The following is a 13,822-nucleotide window of genomic DNA, read 5'->3' as shown; positions in this document are numbered from 1 at the left end:
CTGGTCAGTCTTCCCAAAATAATTTTTTCTTTCATTCCAACTTGTCCAATGCTCTATAACCTGCTGCAAAATAAACATCGTATATTGCTCTGGTCTGTTATCATTATTGGAGACAAGTAAGCCTTATCATCATCTTTTATAGTAAAAGGCTAATATGCAAATTGTTCCCTTGATGGGGAGTTCAACCAGGAGTTCAAACTGGAGTTCAACCAGGGAGAGGGGCCAGCTGGCCAACTGCCTGCGGCCCCTCCCCCCAGCTGGCCCAGCCTGATTGGCCCCAATCTAGGTGGGCCAGTCAGGCCAAGGGACCCCACCCATGCACGAATTTGTGCACCGGGCCTCTAGTCTGATTATACTTAGGGTGTCATTCAGAGATTTCATGTCCTTATACATGAGGAATGTGATATTTGGTTTATTCTTCATCTTGCAAAAGTAGTTAAAATTTATCTTTTCCTATAAATGGTGAGAGACCACCAGTTATAATCAATTTGTTTCTGTAGGATCTTAATTTTCGTACAAAATTTGGCTTATGTAACAAATATTGAGAAAGGTACAAATTTACTCTTCATAAAAAGATAATTACCTAATGCTTTCTAATAAAAGAGTAATATGCAAATTGACTGTCACTCCAACACACAAGATGGCTGCCCCCATGTGGTTAAAGATGGCTGCCCCCATGTGGACACAAGATGGCCACCACAAGATGGCCAGCAGGGGAGGGCAGTTGGGAGGGACCAGGCCTGCAAGAGAGGGCAGTTGGGGGCGATCAAGCCTGCAGGGGAGGGCAGTTTGGGGGGCGGGAAATAAGGCTGGCAGGGGAGGGCAGTTAGGGGCAATCAGGCTGGCAGGGGGCATTTAGGCATCAATCAGGCTGGCAGGGGAGTGGTAAGAGTGTGATCAGGCTGGCAAGAAGAAATGGTTAGGGACAATCAGGAAGGAAGGCAGGCAAGCAGTTGGGAGCCAGCATTCCTGGATTGTGAGAGGGATGTCTGACTGCCCGTTTAGGCCCGATCCTACCTACCTGGATCGGGCCTAAAAGGGCAGTCGGACATCCCTCGAGGGGTCCCAGATTGGAGAGGGTGCAGGCTGGGCTGAGGGACACACACTCCTATGCACGAATTTCATGCACCAGGCCTCTAGTAGAAAAATAATATTATAGACATTACACTCCCTTATTAAAATAATTAATTAATTAATTAAATACAAATTATATCTTTTGTTCACAGACTAAAATAATTACAGCACTATTTTCTCTGTTTTGTATATAGTGTCAAACCTCAGAAAATGAGAATCTTTTTTAAATGAGCTCATTTGTAATTGTACTATCCAAGCCATCTTTGAAATTTTCTTAATTTGGGGGCAGCCATAATATGTTTCAGGTAATGGGATCAGTTATTATCCAAGAGTGCTAGTTCCTTTTTTTCCTCTTTTTACAAAGGAAGAGAAAATACATTAGAAACTAAATTCTGGGCACCAAGTATTGCATATCTTATTTTTCCACATGTGTAAGTTTGGTAGGTAGGATGAGATTAATGCTGGGTTAAATTCTAGCTAGAACTAGAAAAGATACTCCTTTTTAAAAGGCCATGAGTTCATAACATTTATGTTTAATGTTATTAATTTTTATTTTTTTGATGTGAAGTTTATTCTTTCAATAACCTGCACACTTAGATTATTAATCCTTCCCCAAATTTTTAAATATGCTCCCTTTCCTTTTATAATTCTCACTAGAGGCCCAGCACACAAAATTCGTGCACAGGTATGGTCCCTAGGCCTGGCCTGTGATCAGAGCCATCTTCCCCAGCTGCCTGCAGCCAGCCCCGCCCCCAGCCACCAACCACCTCCAGTTTCCCATTTGCCATCGGGTGATTGGTGCCTGCCAGCCGGGGGAAGGGACCAGTGGTGGTCAGTGCACCTCATAGTGACTCATCCAGCAGTCATTCTGGTCATTCTGCCATTAGGGTCAATTTGCATATTACCTTTTATTAAATTTCTTTATTGATTAAGGTATTACATATGTGTCCTTATTTCCCCATTACCTCCCACCCCCCATTCATGTCCCCACCCCCCTGTTGACTGTATCCATTGATTAGGCTTATATGCATGCATGTAAGTCCTTTGGTTGATCTCTTCCCCTTATCCACACCATCCCCTACCCTTTTATTATATAGGATAGAGGGCCTGGTGCACTGGTAGAAGCCGGCTGGCCTGCCATGATGGGGGCCTCAGAATAGGGTGGGAGGGTCCCTGCTGGGGGCGGGGCCAGCCTGGGTGAGGGGCTGCCAGGGGTTTGCAGGCCAGCCACGCCCCCGGCATTATCAGGAAGGATGTCTGGAATAATGTCCAGAAGATGTCCAGTCTAATTAGCATATTACCCTTTTATTAGTATAGATGTCTCATTGACTTCCATTCTAGAGTTTTTTCATTGTTTTTCACTACTGGTTATAGTAAGAGAAAGAAATGTTTTGTTTTGTTTTATGTGTCTATTCTTTTTAAGTTATCTTATTGAGAGGTAGTGAAATAAAATATACAGAAATAAAAGTTTATTTTATTTTCATATTGTAGAAATGAAGTAAATTCTAGTTAATTAGAGATTGAAGTAATTATTTTTAAAGTAAACTGTCAAAATGTAGTCATATTGATGTTTTGTAATATATATGTGTTTTAAGTCAAAGAAAAAACTCATTCTATGCAATTATTTTTAGCAATATAATTATTAGTGGCACCATTAAGTGTGCTGTTATGAAGCATACCATTTGTTATTTTGGAGGTTTCAATAATCCTTGTGCAAATATAAATGCAAATACATAATTAGTTAATTTATTAATCATTTATTTAAAATATTTGTTGATTATGTACTCTGTGCCAAACAATCTTCCAGGTCTAGGGATACCACAATAAACAAGAGATTTATATGTCTCTCCTCCCATAAAATTACAAAACAGTTGAGAAAACATCCAGTTAAAGAAAGGATTATAATGTAGCCTGATTAATGTTATGGTAGGAAAAATTAGAACTTTATGGGATCCTATGACCATGGAACAAAACCTATCTTAGATACGGTTTTCCTGAGGATGCCATATTTAGGTTAAGAGATAGAGAGTGAATAGGACTTAGTCATACAAAAGGTGGAAGTTAGTTACATAGTAGAAGTGCTGACCTTGTGTAGTGAATGTCATCTATTTTTTTTTTAATAGAGAAGGTGCTCCATTTATTGATTTGTGCACTATAACAAAGGGCCTGGAGCAATGCCTAAGATAAAATGGCTGTTGTGGAAATGATTATTTAAAATAAACTTAATAGAATTTAAAAATAGCTAATAAATGTATTCCTTCCATTCTGTGATAGAATCAGACATAGTTTTAAAAAAGTTAAATAAGCATTTTCTATCCTATTTTAATTTTTTTCTAATATGAAACAACAAATTTCTACATAATCCCTGTATGCATGCATATAAGCCTAACCAATGGACACAGACAACAGGAGGGTGAGGGCATGAGTGGGAGGGATGGGGGGGTAATGGAGGAATAAGGACACATATGTAACACCTTAATCAATAAATAAATTAAACAAACAAACAAACAAACAAATAAAAACCTACTCTTTAACCCAATAATATAAAATTGTGGACACAGCCATGTTCCATGACTGATGAAAACCTGAATGGGATATGGTATTTGTCCTCCCCTTCCTTCAATGACAATATGTATTTTTACCTTAAAAATTATACCGATTTAAAATTATGTTAATTAATATTTGAATTTAGCAAATGGGCCATATGGAAAAGGATTATGTAGAATGTCATCTATTTTTAAGAGTCAGACAATATCCAAAGGGCAAAAATAAGTCGTTGAAGGAACTTAGGTAGTGAATAATCAGATTTGTATTTTTAGAAATGTTAAACTTGAATTTTGAGTTGTAGAGAGACAAGACTAGAGAAAACAGCAATTAGGAGGCTGTTTCAGAACTGCAGTAAGGGAGGATAATGGCCTAGAACAGTGTGGGAAAACGATGATAGAAGGATAGAAAATAATCTATATATAAACCATCAAAAAAGCCTGTTGGATTTAACATCAAAATGTTTCCAGAATCTGACTATTGTTCACCATCTGCCTTGCCCCCATCCTGGTACAAGCCAACAACAAATCTTATCTCAATTATTGCAATAACCTCTTAATTAAAGTTATCTCATTTAGACAATAAAAGATTTGCCTGGCAACCCTGCTTCTTACTGCTCTCCCACATTCTGCCTCTTCTCCCATGTCAGTCTCTTCTTAACATGACAGTCAGAGTACCGTTATGAAATTGTAATGTAATTTTGAAAAGTTCTTAAAAATTCAACTGGGCAAGATGTGTTATATTTTTTAATACGCTGCTGGGTAAAAATTGCTAATATTTTGTCTAGGATCTTTGCATTTATGTTAATAAGTCCTTTGGTCTCTAATTTCTCTTTCACAGTCTGCTATGGTCAGGTTTTACTATTAAAGTTATATTCTCTTAATTAAATGACTTACGGAGTAATCTACTTCATTTTGATTCTCTGTAAATTTGTGTATAAGATTAGATTTATATTCTGCAATTAGGTAGAATTTGCCTGAAAATTACATAGGCCTCATTTTACATTTCAAAATACTGATTCAAATTTATTTGTTAAAAGACAATGTTTTTGAGTCAATTTTTATAACATTATTTTCTAGGAAATTGACAATTTTGTATAAAATTTCAAGCTTATTGTCATAACATTCTTCATTGTATTCTCTTTGTATCTCTACTTATGTTCTCTCTCATATTGTTTACATGTGTTGCTGTTCTTATTGATTAATTTTGCCAGCATCAATGAAGTTTTATTTTTTAAATAATCAACGTTTTCTTGATGATTTTCTCTATGGTGTATCATATTTGTTTTGGATTTCATAAATTTCTAATTTTATATTTATTATCTCCTAATTTCTATATTCTTTGATTTATTCTAGTTTTAATGTATTATTCTGTTTTGTGTGTTTAAAATTCTCATAATTTTTTTTCTATTTGTCAAAATTTATGTAACTGTTAGATGTAGAAGTCAATTGATTCAGTTTATTTTATTTTATCTTGGCAAGAATCTTATATAATAAAAGCCTAATATGCAAATCTACTGAATGACGGAATGTCTGGTCGGCGGGGGAAGGGGGGTGGGGGTCAGCAAGTGGGCAGCACCAGGCCAGCCAAGGCAGGTGCCAGTGGGCAGAGGGAGGGGATGGTGATCAGGGGGCAGCGGCGACTGGCAGTGGTGGAGGGTTGATCTGGGGGTGGGGCCAGCCACTCATTGGCCTGCGCTGTCCCCCGATCAGCCTGCGGGTCTCCTCCCACAGAGGGAGGCCAGATTGCGGCTCAGGCAGGAGAGGGCCTAAGCCATCAGTTGGACATACCCCAAGGGCTCCTGGTCTACAAGAGGGTGCATGCTGGGCTGAGGGACCCCCCCAAGGAAACAAATTTTCGTGCACCAGGCCTCTAGTATATCATAAGTAGTGCTATGCAATTTCTATTGGTTATTTTACCATCTGTATGAATTTCCTGAATAATGAACTGATTACCTAAGTAAAAATCTCAAGAGATGAACACTGAAGGGTTAAGCATAAATATGGTAATCAGTGTTATCCATTTTAATAGATTTGATACATTTTAGTACTTATTCTTCTTTTCGAAGCACAAGTGTTCCTTTCTTTGGCTAATGGGAGTCCAAGTGCCTTCTGTATCCTTGCATAGTGTGTGACAGAGTATAGGTATAGGATTTCTGAAATGCCAAGGTAACCAGACTCATCTTGGATATTTCTAGTCATACCTTGGAATCACACATATCACCAAGGAACCCTGGTAGTTTATTTTAGTGGAAAAATATATTTGGAAAATATATCTGGGTGGTAGGTTTACTTTTTCTACTGGGTTGTCATAGTTTCCCAGGCATTTTAGTGGAGAGCTAAGATACATGTATTTATTTATTCTAGAGGAAAAAAAATAAAGTCTACTTTCCAATGCTAACCAGATGGGAACTCATATGGCATTGTTCTGTGTTTCTCTCAGAAAGGGAAACTTTTATAATGTCCAGAGCTCTAGATGTCCTGCAAATGAAGGAGTATGCCCTCAAATCTCTTGAAGCAGGGACTTAAGTGGCACCAACTTTGATTTCTAAATGAAACAAAGGGGAGAGTGGTGGCATGTACATCATAAATCCAAAGAGAACCTGGGAGGAGCTTTTGCGGGCAGCTCATGTCATCATTACCACTGGCTGATGTCAGTGTCATATCCTCTAGGAATACTGGGCAATAGCTGAAGATTGTAGCGTCCCCTGACACCAATTATATTGCTTCCCACTTTATACACAAACCAGATCAACGGCAACTTTTCTGGTGGTTACTGATCCCAAGGCTGAACACCGGCCTCTCACAGAGGCACCTTACATTAACCTGCCCACCATTGCTCTGTGTAACACAGATTCTCTTCTGTGCTACGTGGACATTGCCATCCCTTGCAACAACAAGGAGGCTCATATAGTGGTCTGATGTGGGTGGATGCTGGCCCAGGATGTATTTCGCATGCATGGCACCATCTCCTGTGAACACCCATGAGTGGCCATGCCTGATCTCTACTTCTACAGAGATCCTGAAGAGATTGCATAGGAAGAGCAGGCCGCTGCAGAAAAGGCTGTGACCATGGAGGATTTCAGGGTGAATGGACTGCTCCAATTTCTGAGTTTATTGTTAATAAACTCAAGGTTGTGGACTAGGCTGAAGGCACACAGGTGGCATCTGTACCTATAAAGCAGTTCCCTACTGAAGACTGGAGCTGTCGGCCACCACTGAAGACTGGTAAGCAGCCCTCACTGCTCAGGCCATTGAATGGGTAGGGACAACCACTGAGTGGTCTTAAACTGTTCTTCCACAAACTCTTAACAGAATAGAAATAAAGTTGAGGGAAAATAAACAGTTTCTAAAAAAGTGGTCAAAGAAGATATACAAATGGCCAACAGGTACATTAATTATTAAATCATAAGGGTTAACTTGTTCCAGAATGGTCCCTAGAAACAAAAAAGTAGAGTTCTTACACTGCTGTAAAGCTTCGTGGAGATCAGTTATGGCCTGGTGACTAAGAAATTTTATTCCTGGTACATATGAAGATTTGGACCTCAGCCCCTTATCATATGAAGGGAACATGCCAAATCTTGCTGTTGTGTTGACCTATTATATGGCTACTAGAGGCCTGATGCATAAAGATTCATGCAAGAATGGACCTTCCTTACCCTGGCTGCTGGAACTGCCTTTGCCCTGGCCAGATCCGCCTTTCTGCCTTCCCACACTGCCCAGAGGCCTGGAGCGGCTGGGGTTGTGCAGAACACCTGCATTGTCGCCATGGCGATGACGCAAGCATCCCACCCCACCCCCAGGAGCTCGGGGCCTGCATATGCAAATTAACCCACCACCTTTGTTGGGTTATTTTGCATACTCACTCCTGATTGGCTGATAGGCATTGCGAAGGTACGGTCAATTAGCATGTTACTCTCTTATTAGTGTAGACAATTAGATGGCTTAATCCAGAAGGGGCAGATAATGCTACCAATCTACCGTAAATGCTGAGATTGCAGGGAAGGGCTAGAGTCAAGACTCTGCCTTGTCAAATTGCTATTGTAGTATTGTTCCTGATTTAACCATGCTTCCTATGGATTAAAAATGCTTAAAAGCTCCATAGCGCATATGTAAGGACCTTCTTCCAGTCTGAGGCCTACCCTGAAATACATTTTCAATGACCTAGAATTCAATGGGCAACAGAGGACATGCTCACCTGTTTTTGCTCCTATTTCCATGTTTGTTTGTTTTTCCAGTAAACACTACTATTTTCCAATAAACATTATTGTCTGCTCTGTGAGCTTCTAGCCATAAAATTTTATACATGCCAACAGGTATAATAGAATACTGATAACTGGATTAGTTTCTATAAATTTAAGTTTCTTTTTATATTTGTTGCATTTTCTCTGAGCTAGCTGCTGCATCTCTCCTTTCTTGTTTTTTTTTTTTTAATGTTTGTTTTCTTTCACAAATTATTTTTCCTTCTATTGGTTTTGAATGCATACAGAAACTTTCTTTTATTGGTTATACTAGTATTTGACATTTTATACTGAATATTTATTTAACACAGCCTAAAGTTAATAATTGAAAAACTTACTGACCAATGCAAAGATCCTAAAACTTTAACTTTTATCATCACAGTTTTGACATCTGTTACATTGTATTATGGTGTATCTGCCTTTATTTGAACTCCACATATTAAACTTATTGTTGCTATTGTTTTTATTATTCTTATTTTATATGGAAAATACTTGTTATATATGTCTACATTTTAAAAAGATTTTTAATTGATTTTTTAGAGAGAGGAAAGGAGATATAGGAGATAATGATGTGAGAGTGAAACATTGACTGGCTGCCTCCTGCATACTCCCTACTGAGGATCAAACCTACAACCCTGGCATGTGCCCTGACCTGGAATTTAACAAGCAACCTTTAGGTGCACAGGAAGATGCCCAGCCCATTGAGCCACACTGGCTAGGGCAAATATGTATACATTTTAATCTTCTTGTTTTCACTGTTAAGCTTTCTCCTCAGAAAGTAAATTCTTTAGAAGTTCCTTCAGTGTAGGCTTATTTATGGTAAAATCTGACTGTTTTCATGTATTCTAAAATGTTATTGTTTTCATCTCTTTGTTGAAAGACAGCTTTGATAGACAAATGCTATTAGGTTGATAATTTTTTTCTTCAACAATTTGTAAACAATATTCCACTATCTTCTGGCTTCCATTATTGCTGTTGATTTTTTTTCTTGTACCAAATATTGGCTTTATTATTTAAACACATACATTACAAATTGCATTTCTATAACGAACCACAAATGAAAGATAAAAATAGCCCTAACCTGTTTGGCTCAGTGGATAGAGTGTCGGCCTGCGGACTTAAGGGTCCCAGGTTCGATTCCGGTCAAGGGCATGTACCTTGGTTGCGGGCACATCCCCAGTAGGAGGTGTGCAGGAGGCAGCTGATCAATGTTTCTCTCTCATCGATGTTTCTCACTCTCTTTCCCTCTCCCTTCCTCTCTGTAAAAAATCAATAAAATATATTTTAAAAAAAGAAAGATAAAAATAAGTGAGGTCAATCATAATATATTTTATGAAATATTTTTAAGATAAAATAAACTCAAATACAAAATTTATTTCCATATGAAGTTTTTTTCAAACAATTCTCAAATTAATTCTTTTAAGTGAATTTTTATACTTTTTGTGAGAGGCATTTCATTCTCTACTAGTCTCATAGAATTAATGCCCATTTTCTGTTTTCTCTATTGCTAAGGAAGCAGAGCACATGGATAGGCTATTTTCAAAATGGATAGTCATGTTTTAGATCTTATTTTGAAAGGACAATGCTGTTTTTAAGAAGATATTAAACTTTTATTATCACTTTTAAATAAAATCTCACAAAACAAGTAGAAACACTATTAAAAACATAGTTTTCCCAACAGGAGAGTTTGATGAAAAATAAAGTATTCCCCTGAGCGAAACTACATTTGGCAGTGACAGACTACAGTGATATAAAGTTCATAATCTTGGTTAAAAAGATATACATGTCAAGCATATCTAAAATCTGTCATTTTAGGACAATGAACACATCTGTGAATTCTTTACTGCCCTTTGAAGGAAACAGTACACAAAGTTCATTTAATATACTTAAGCCACCTTGGCACTTCAACTTAAATTAAAACTGACTTTCTCATTTGATAAGCATGAGAACAGACTTAATAGATGTTTAGTGTTACCTATGAACTAGGCAGTATGCTGGATTTCATAGATACATCATCAAACTCTGGTGGCAGAATGGCCATTTCGATCCAGATCTATCTGACTCCATTCTGTCCCACTTCCACTTACAGATCACAGTTTTACAAAACCTTTATGTTGCTAGACAAGGCCAATCAAATTTAAATTGTTCTGTCATCAGATTTAACTTTTGTGTGTGTGCATATGAATTTTTAAATTTTTATATTTATTGTTGAAAGTGTTACAGATGTCCCCTTTTTTTCCTTTATTGATTAAGGTATTACATATGTAACCTTATCCCCTTATTGCCCCCCACCCCACCCCTGCTCATGCCCTTACCCCCCTGGTGTCTGTGTCCATTGGTTAGGCTTATATGCATGCATACAAGTCCTTTGGTTGATCTCTCCCACTTCCCCCCACCTTCCCCTACCTTCCCTCTGAGGTTTGAGCATCTGATCGATGTTTCTCTGTCTCTGGAACGGTTTTTGTTCATCAGTTTATGTTGTTCATTATAATCCACAAATGAGTGAGATCATGTGATATTTATATTTCTCTGACTGGCTTATTTCACTTAACATAATGGTCTCCAGCTCCATCCATGCTGTTGCAAATGGTAGGAGATCCTTCCTTTTCAAAGCAGCATAGTATTCCATTGTGTACATGTACCATGGTTTTTTAATCCACTCATCTGCTGATGGGCACTTAGGCTGTTTTCAAATCTTAGCTATTGTATCTTGTGCTGCTATGAATATATGGGTGCATATATCCTTTTTGATTGGTGTTTCTAGTTTCTTGGGATATATTCTTGGAAGTAGGATCATTGGGTCAAATGGCAGGTCCATTTTTAACTTTTTGAGGAAATTCCTTACTGTTTTCCACAGTGGCTGCACAAGTCTGCATTCCCGCCAGCAGTGCATGAGGGTTCCTTTTTCTCCACATCCTCACCAGCACTTGTGGTTTGTTGATGATAGCCATTCTGACAGGTGTGAGATGGTACCTCATTGTTATCTTGATTTGCATCTCTCAGATGATAAGTGACTTTGAGCATGTTTTCATATGTCTCTTGGCCTTTTGTATGTCCACTTTTGAAAAGTATCTATTTAGGTCCGTTGCCCATTTTTGATTGGATTGTTTTACCTTTTTTTTTGTTAAGTTATATGAGTTCCCTGTAGATGTTGGAGATTAAACCCTTATCAGAGATAACATTGGCAAATATGTTCTCCCATGCAATGGGCTTTATTGTTGTTTTGTTGATGGTTTCTTTTGCTGTGCAGAAGCTTTTTATGATGTCCCCTTTTCTATCCCCCCACCATTGACCTCTCCACCCCACTCCCAGCCCCTCCCCAGGTCTTCCCTTCACTATTGCTATTGAGTTTTTAAATTTGTTTTTTATTTATTTTGTTTTGTTTTTGCAACTTTAACTCCCATTTGTCTCTAGTAATCTATCTTTTCTAAGTGCTTTTTAAGATTTTTTGGGATTCTCAATGTTACTCTAAATGTATATAGGAATTTATTTCTATTTCTTATTATGTTATATTTAGTATCTATGCTTTCCAACCAACCACTTAATCTGCATTTCATTGCAATTTCATCACTCTTCCAATATTCTCTTTAACCCCATCTCTCTGCCAAATTAGCTCACTCCAATGTTGCCCTGCTCTACCAGATTAATAATACAGTGTCTTTTACTTAATACTTGATGTACTTTAGCCTGCCATCACAGTTTATATTTGGTTTATCCTATTATTCTAAAAAAAAAAAAAAGGTCTGTTTGTTTGTTTGTTATGGGATGCTACGAGCCCACTGCACAGATTTATGCACCTTGGAAGGAACTGTGGGCCAGGAGGCTGTGGTGGGCACAGGGGCGGGTCTTAGCCCATCCTCTGCACCCCTGCTCAGCCCCTCCCACCATGCACCCCACTCCTGTAGCTGCCATTCCCATGTGCTGATGGCATGGAGCAATTGGGCCAGGAGCCAGCAGCGAGTGCAAGTGGCAGCTGCTGCTCCAATTGCTTTTCAGGAGCAGGGGGAGGTGGAGAAGCCCTTATGGGCAATTGGGGCCAGCAACCACCACTCACACCCAATGCCAGCGCCGAGTGATTGGGACTGGCATTGGGCATTGGCAGCAGGTTCGAGTGGTGGCTCCAGCACTGGCTACAGAGGGTGTGAGTGGGGCCGTTGCTGGCAGCGGGTACAAGTGGCGGCTGCCAGCCCAGACCACCCCTCAGGAATAGGGGGTGGTGTTGAAGCCCCAATGGGTGTTCAGGGCTGACAGCCACTGCTTGCACCCACTGATGGCGCCGAATCATCACGGCTGGGGTTAGGCCAGGAACCTGCAGCTGGTGTGAGTGCCGGGTGGGACTGTGGCACGCAGGAGCAAAGAATTTTCAGTAACCACCAGAGGCTCGCACCGATGACAGCGACTGACATCCTGCCTTGGTCTGGCGCCCCGCTCACTTGCTCCACCATCCCACTGTGGCCGACACCCGTCATGTTCTCCATGCATCCCCTGGTGCTCAGCGCACATCATAGAGACCAGTTGTTTGGTTGTTCGGCCGTTTGGTCTATTTGTATATTAGGGAGATAGATAGATAGATAGATAGATAGATAGATAGATAGATAGATAGAGAGAAGGCAAAATTCTAGAGATGTCTCCACTCCAAGATTCCTCTCCCTTGATTATTAAATCAAACAGTAATTTAGGGACTGTTGTGAAGGAATCTTTCAAGTGTAATCAAAGTCTCAAGTCAGTGGACATTATCCAGGAGGGCCTGACTTAATCAAATGAATCCTTTAAAAGTAGAGTTTTCTACAGCTGTTTGCACAAAGGGAAGTCAGAGAGCCCGGCCAGTGTGGCTCAATGATTGAGCGTTGATCCATGAACTAGGAGGCATCGTTAGATTCCCAGTCAGGGCACATGCCAGAGTTGAAGGCTTGATTCCCAGTAGGGGGCATGCAGGAGGCAGCCAATAGTTGATTCTCTCTCATCATTGATGTTTCTACCTCTCTCTCCCTCTTCTTTCCTCTCTCTGAAATCAATTAAAAAACATTTTTTTTTTTACAAAAAAGAACAGTCAGAGACATTCAAAGTATGGGAAGGAACTGACTTACCAATTTTTGTTTAAAGATGGAGTGTAGGATAAGGGAGCATGTGTGAAAGAATGTGAGTAGTCTGAACTTGCTGAGAGAAGGCCCTGGCCAACAGGAAGTAAGAAAATATGGTCCTCAGTCCTCCAGCTATATGGAACTGCATTATGCAAACAATCTGAATGGGACTGTACACAGAATCTCCCCAAGTCTCCAGATAATAAACCAACGTGGCAGATAGTTTGATTTTAGATTGTGAGACCTTGTACCCAGACTTCTGATCAACATAACTGTGATGGAATAAATGGGTATAGTTTTAAGACACTAAATTTGTGTTATTTTTACATAGCAATTGTATGCTTAAATATTTTCTAAGAGGGTAGATCTTATATTAAGTGCCCTTATCACAAAAGAAAAAAAAAAACACCTTAAGAAAGCAAGAGAAAATTTATATCCTGGGCCTCCATACTCCTGGATCTCCTCTGACCATTGTGACTACTTTATCCCTGGCTTATCACCTGGATTCTTTTCCTCTGTCTAATTCTTAAATTTGGGGGTTTCCTATATATCTTGAATCAATCACTATCTTTATGATTTTGTCACCCAGATAAAAAGAGTAGATCATTCTATGTGAAAGAAAGTCCTCTCTTTCTCTTTCCTTCTTTATTATTTTATGAAGGAATTGACACCATTGTGTTTAAACAGTATTTGCTAATATTGAGTATTACCTCATAATTCTTCAGTTTAAAGAAAAATATAAAGATAAATATAAAGAAAATAACTTTACAAACATTGTTTTAAATTTATACTTAAACTTCACTTACAATTTAATTAAATCCATAATTTTGAAAAACTAATCTAGTCTTCCCTGATTTATCTCTCTTCCAACTTCTATTTTCTT

The 13,822-nt window shown here is 38.9% G+C and overlaps 1 pseudogene; it reads left to right on the top strand.

Annotated features, from left to right (window-relative positions):
- LOC103297856 (40S ribosomal protein SA-like) overlaps positions 1–6,906 on the top strand; it is a 29,367-nt pseudogene extending 22,461 nt beyond the window's left edge.
- The last annotated feature ends 6,916 nt before the right edge of the window (positions 6,907–13,822 follow it).

Source organism: Eptesicus fuscus, chromosome 1, assembly GCF_027574615.1.
Source record: "Eptesicus fuscus isolate TK198812 chromosome 1, DD_ASM_mEF_20220401, whole genome shotgun sequence".
Classification (NCBI taxonomy): Eukaryota; Metazoa; Chordata; class Mammalia; order Chiroptera; family Vespertilionidae; genus Eptesicus; species Eptesicus fuscus.
This window is presented reverse-complemented; position numbering and strand designations above follow the sequence as displayed.